We start from the raw sequence: 6876 nt of genomic DNA, 5'->3' as shown, positions 1-6876 counted from the left end.
ACAAAGTAAAAGTGTAACACACCATTCTGATATGAAAAAAATATAAACAAGCATTTGCAAATTTGATTTTCAGAATTCAAATATCACAAATCAAGCATGTAATAAACTAATTGATCAGCAATGGCTATTAAAATAAACAAAAGATAACAGAACATTATGAACTTTTCCATTGGAAAAACAGCAGTGCTTAGTGCATAATAGAAATAACTAAATAACTGACTAAATAAATAAATAAATAAAACTTTAGATCTAACAGAATTTTACAGGACTAAAGTGAACAGAGGGGCATGTCACATTACACCACAGGGATGCAATCAGCAATATCAAACGGGGTAAAACTCTCTGGACAAGCAAATGGTGTGTTCCATAAATGAATTTTAAAGCAGGGTAAAAATGCAAATTGAAGCAAACTTTATAAAGCCTAATTTTATAACAAACATATGTTTACAAATCAAGACACAAATGTTGACACCTATAAATATAAAAGTATAATGTTTTGGAAAATATTAGATAATGCAAATAGAAGCAAAAATTACTAAATTTAGTTATTTTGTTATGTATCATGAGATAGTAACCACCTTTAGCATATTTTTAAATAATCATTTGCGTCTTTGTTCTATTTTTCCCCAAAAAGTATAGTTTTGTAACCAAAATGTGCAAAATTGCCAAGGTTACAAATAAACACATTTTTCCGTGTCTGTAATGCTATATTTATTAATGTTGATGTTATATTTATTATAATATGAAACTATAGTGCACACTAAAATAACGTCTCATTTTTTCTCACAGCGATTCTTGTAGTAAAACCTGTCTTTGAATTTTTCATTAATGTTAAAAATGAACCTTTACTTTAATAATTCAAAATATATTATTACCTTCTGCTGCCAGCTACAAACAGTCCAAGAATTACTAGGGAGAGCAAGGCCTTAAGGCCTGTTGAATTTCTCTTTACAGTGACCTAATCAAAGAAACACTGATCTAAAGAAAAATTCAGTCTGTGTATTCTGAAAGACATAGAAAACAGTTCTGTTAAAGAAAATGAAGAATTTGGAAAGCATAATACTTCACAAAATTTTGATTTATTTTATTGATAATTTCAATTTTAATGTCCCCTACAAAATTGCAAAATATCTCACAATTTTTAATTTATTCATGTATTCTGAATTATATTAAATGAAAAAGTAGAATATTCACAAACAACAAATGCTCTTTATATAATTAAGGCACTCAAAAGGCACATTGTTAATAATTCTAGATTATTAATGTTAACATGGTTGTCATTTAAGAAATAAGATTCTTGCATTTTACAGTGAAAATGGAAAACATTAAGAAAAAAGGAGCTCAGATTTCTGTCAGTTAATGTATGTATTTACTTCACATTATACTTAACTGAAAAATGATTAAACAGGTAATTTATATAATCTGTATAAACAATAAAATAATAGTCAGTTTTTCTAAACACACCAGTGTAATTCTATTATAGATCCTCTATAAATTATTAACAGAATAATTGTGAAGAGCACACATCTTGGAGGTGAAATTTTTATTTAGGTATTTATTTTTTAATGAGATAGGGTCTCAGTCTGTCATCCAGGCTGGAATTCAGTGGCAGCATCATTGCTTATTGCAGCCTCCAGCTCCTGGGCTCAAGTGATCCTCCTGCCTCGGCCTCCTGAGTAGTTGGGACTACAGGTGCATGCCACCCCACCTACCTAATTTTTATGCAATACTTTTTTAGAGACAAGAGACAAGGTCTTAATTTGTTGCACAGTCTGGTCTCAAACTTCTGACTAGATGCATTCCTGCCACCTGCGCCTCCCAAAATGTTGAGATTACAGGCATAAGCCACCACACCCAGCCCTTGTACAACTTTATAACACCATAATTCACACAGTATTTATCTCTTCTGGAATTCTGTGTAATAAATATTGTCATAGCTTGTATTCTTTTTAATTTTTAATATATATAAATATTCAATAAATGGTCCTTGAGACATGGCTTACCTCTTGGAATTTGTATGTAGAGATCATTCCTAGATTTTAATTTTTGAATTTATGTTTTACAAAACCTGTTACTTCTTCCTGAAAAATTATTTAAAAAGAAATGAATGTTCACTTTGATTTTTAAATAATGTTTTTATGTGGTACCTCCTTTGGCTATCCTATATTTATAATAATATAAATGATTGTAGTGAAACTCGTATTTTGCAAAGTAATAGTTATCAACATCACAGAATTAGTAGCAACAGTGGCTCATAATTTCTGAACACTGATATCAGTGGGTCTGCTAAATATTTTGCACTATGCCATTTCATCTTCACAATAATCTGTTGAGGTGGCTTTTGTTATTATGTGTTTTATAGATTACAAAATTGAGGTCAAAGGGTTAGTTAATTTTCCCAAGCTATGAGAGTAAGAAATGCAAACTGAAGTGTCAAACAGGAGCCAAGATTAAACTAATACTTAAAGATCCTTATTATTACTTAGAGATACAGAGTTTTGCTGAATTATGATTAGCCTGCTAGTATCTAATTACAACAATTAGCAAGGATTTTATTTATTCAGTTTTTACCTCATAGCATCAATATCCTCAAAATTTTATTCATTTCTATTTTATAAAATAAACTGCCCTTTGTTAGATTCAGTTTCATTAAAATCCATATTTACTCCAAAAATGTACATCAAGAAAAATATATTTGATTTGGCTTAATTTGTATTGACTCAACAGTTACATTCAAATGATAAATTAGATGTTTGTATATTTTGCACGCAAACTAAAGCACTTTCAGGGTGAAAGAGTTGCTAATGATAAATATGATAAGACAACAGGAATAATGTGAGAATATTCCACCAAACCAGGATATAAGGTTAACCCACTCATAGTGAATAAACTAGAATTCTCTGCGGTCCAAATAATGAGTGTAACTGAGCTTCCCTTTTTCTGCTTTGCTCCATGAGTAGTTTAAAAAATATATCCATTGTTAAGTAGTTCAAACATTAAAATTTTAATTCATAGCCACTTGTTGCCTCATTTGAACATATATTTAGTCAAAAATGTTATGTTCCTAATTGTAGAATTATAGGTTGAAGAATCACTAGAGCACTACCTTTCACTTCTGTAACAGATGATAGAAAACACGTCATTCACTGTGTTTCTTTTATAGACAAGATTTCATAAATTTGGTTTGAGGCAGATCCTAGACCTTTGCACAGGAATCCCATTGCCTCAAAAGGAGCTAAAGTCTCGAAGAGAGAGATCATGTGATCAAAAAGGACTTGCCTTGTCTTGGATGAGACTTTGAACTTGTACTTTTGGGTTAATGCTGGAACAAGTTAAGATTTTGGGGAGCTGTTGGGAAGGCATGTTTGTGTTTTGCAATGTGAGGACATGAGATTTGGGAGGGGGCAGGGCTGGAATAATATGGTTTGGCTGTGTCCCTACCCAAATCTCATCTTGAATTGTAGATTCCATAAACTCCACGTGTCATGAGACCTGGTGGGAGATAATTAAATCATGGAGGTGGGTTTTTCCTATGCTTTTCTCATGATAGTAAACAAGTGTCATGAAATCTGACCGTTTTATAAAGGCAGCTCTCCTACCCATGCTGTCTGGCCTGCTGCCATGAGTTAAGATTTTGTGGGACTGTAGGACTGTTAGAAAGGCATGATTGTATTTTAAAATGTGAAGACACGGGATTTGCAAGGGACCTGGGGTCGAATGATATGGTTTGGCTGTTTCCCTACCTAAATGTCAATTTGAATTGTAGCTCGCATAATCTCCAGATGTCCTGGGAGGGACCTGGTGGGATGTAATTGAATCATGGGGGTGGGTTTTTCCTGTGCTGTTCTTGTGATAGTGAATAAGTCTCACAAGATCTGATAGTTTTGTAAAGGGCAGCTCCCCTACATAAGCTGTCTTGCCTGCTAATATATAAGACAGGACTTTGGTCCTCTTTCACTTTCCACCATGAGTGTGAGGCCTCCTCAGCCATGTAGAACTGTGAGTTCATGATAGCCAAGTGTTATCCCCAAGGATATACATTAAGGAAGAGGCATCCAGGAAGGAAAACCTAAAGTATAATTCCAGGCTTCTTTCAACCACATCATCAAAAATTACCAGGACAGAATATATTTGAAGATGTATGAGGTATAACTCAAAACTTACTCAAATTCTTATGACGATTTCCTTTTTATAAGGTTAAAAATATTTATGAAAATATATTTTAATATTAAATCATATCTTGGAGGGTCTGAGCAGAAATGCACACTGATTTCTCATTTCCAATAAACTAACTGCACAGAGTATTGCAAAGGCTCAGCAGCAATTTTATATGTAGTGAGCATGATTCATCATCTATGCCCGCCCTGATAAATAACTCCCACATACTCAGGTTTCCTGCATATTCATTTTTGTCCTGCTTTAAATGCCCATTTTAAAAGTCATTAAATTAATAGGAGTGTGTGCTGGGAAAACTCATAATAAGCTAAATGCTAATACAGCTTTTGCTTACTTTCTTTTTTCTTTTAAACTTGAATAAATTGGGAGGCTATATTAGTCACGTCTGTGGCTTTATTGGTCTTTTGTAGTCTTCAGGCTTGAACTCTAGAATAATGATCTTAATCAATTCCCTGGACCCATGGAAGAAACCTCAATTGCTTCACCTAAAACATGAGAAAAGGAGGTATTTTAATTATTTTGTTGTCATTCAGATCAAATGGGGTCCTATATAGGAAACATCTCTAAAAGGTGTAAAAATTGTTGACATATAAAGCAATAAATTATTGTAAGTTATATAGTAAGTTTGTAAATGTTAGGAGCTTCACATGTGGTTATCTTCCCTTTTTTATGATATATTTTTTGTGTACCTGGAAGTATATTATAGAATAGATAAAGAAGGAAGGCAAGAATGTTACTATAGGTTTGAGTGTTTTTAGTTATTCTTTCAATAAAAATAGTAGTATGAATTTTTTTTCCTGTGATTCATTTTGAACCAATTTATTTATTTCTAATTAAGTTATTCCTGGTGGTTTATTGTTCTTCATCACCTTCCTGAACAGAGACCTTCTGATCCTGAAACTGTATAAACTAACTGAGATTCCGTTTAGGTAATTCCTGCTAAATAGAATGAAAAATAGAGTTAAATTGATTTATGTACCCAGTGAAGGTAAATTGCCCTTACCAAATAAATATCTAATGCTTATGAGAAATTAAGTTGCTATATAAAAGTATAATTTCTAACCCAGGCTATTTTCATCTGGCATCTTTTACTACTGAAATTTGAGCTAATATAGTAAATTATTTTAGCCTTTATGTTTCACTTGCTCTTTGAACATTTGAAACTTATTTTCACAAGATTCTACTTGAAACTTTCTCCTATTTGGCTTGTGCAAAATGTGTTTTGCATAGTTTTTCTCATTTGCATATGGAAATTTCTTCTTAATATTCATATCTGATTTTTCTCTTCTTCCCTTTTTTCTCTATCTCCTTTTCTCTGTCTCTGTCTCTCCCTGCCTCTTTGTTTCTGTCTGTCTGTCTCTCTCTCTCTGTTTCTTTCCTCATTCTAAATTTATTCCCTTGATTATTTCATTTAGTCTCTGGTTTACTAGTTTTACTCTGAAGGCTCCTAAATCTATAGCTCCAGCCCAGGTTACTTTCTTGAGATCCAGACAAATATGTAACTAAATACTGTACATTTTTTCTTAAATTTCCCATAACTATGTGAAACTAAACATACCAAAAATGAAATGTACTTATTTTCATTTTATCTTATATTGATTTATGATGCCATAAACTGTCCACTTGCCCAATCTAGAAATTAGAAAAGCAACTTGGACTACTCTTGTGCTTTTATCTCTTTTTTCAGATCTATATGCCATTAATTTCCATATGTTCAACATAATATAATTACTACTTCCACTTCTGCAGTTTTTGATCTCATAAAATCTTGGATATTTGTATGTAGTAATATAGTATCTAGCCTTCTTATGTAAGTTCACATGGCCAGGGGTGCTTAAACCAAATGATCCTCCTAACTCCAAACTTGATATCTCACTAAATTGAAAATAGAGTTATTTTGTTTCCATGCTTAAAATCATTCAGCAGTCTCTTTTAACTACAAAATAAATTTTAAACTCCTAGAAATTGAATAAAAAATTCCTTATGATTTGATTCTTTTACCTTCACACTCTATACCTCATTGTTTTCTCTCACATCTTACATTACAGCAGTGTCAGACGACCTCTACTTTCAGACACACATTTTCCATCTGCCTGAAATGTGCCCTTCCCATATATATTCTATACACCTCAAGGTTCAATTAAATTATCACTTCTAAAGGGGTCATTCACTGTATATATAGTTTTAAAAAGCTAACTTGATTAGTTAGTGTTAAGAAATTTTTGACAAATAATTTACCCGTCCTCCCCAGCTACACTGAAATTGTAATACATTTGAACAGGTGTTACGTGGTTTCTGCTATGAGTAGACTGTCTACTATGTGTTATATTTTCTCATAATGTGGTGATGATACAAATGAACTCTCTCTGTTCTTATACAACTTACTATATTGTAAGAAATATAATCTAGAGACATAAAGCAGCCTAAACCACATCAATGAGGAGGACTTTGTAAGCAGGGTGGTTGGCATAGCATTGGAGGCTACCACCACCACTCTTCTAAGATTCTAAGAGAAATTGAGGGCCTGAACCGAGTTACAGACAACAAGCATTTTTTTTTTTTTTTTTTTTTTTTTAGACGGAGTTTCACTAATCTTACCCAGGTTGGAGTGCAGTGGCGTGATCTCGGCTCACCGCAACCTCCGCCTCCTGGGTTCAGGCAATTCTCCTGCCTCAGCCTCCTGAGTAGCTGGGATTACAG

The 6876-nt window shown here is 32.9% G+C and overlaps 1 long non-coding RNA gene across 1 annotated transcript in view; it reads right to left on the bottom strand.

The window, feature by feature from the left end:
* Positions 1-880: 880 nt before the first annotated feature.
* The window catches only part of LOC108285823, a 30001-nt gene continuing 24005 nt past the window's right edge, over positions 881-6876 (bottom strand). The window contains exons 3-4 of the long non-coding RNA XR_001817717.2: positions 4511-4661; positions 881-1004 (exon numbers count right to left, since the gene is read on the bottom strand). This is a non-coding gene — a long non-coding RNA (uncharacterized LOC108285823). The remainder of the gene's footprint in view (positions 1005-4510; positions 4662-6876) is intronic.

The sequence above is a fragment of the Cebus imitator genome, unplaced genomic scaffold (genome assembly GCF_001604975.1).
Source record: "Cebus imitator isolate Cc_AM_T3 unplaced genomic scaffold, Cebus_imitator-1.0 Scaffold308, whole genome shotgun sequence".
NCBI classification, from domain to species: domain Eukaryota; kingdom Metazoa; phylum Chordata; class Mammalia; order Primates; family Cebidae; genus Cebus; species Cebus imitator.
The sequence above is the reverse complement of the archived record's forward strand: the minus strand, read 5'-3'. Positions and strand labels throughout refer to the sequence as shown.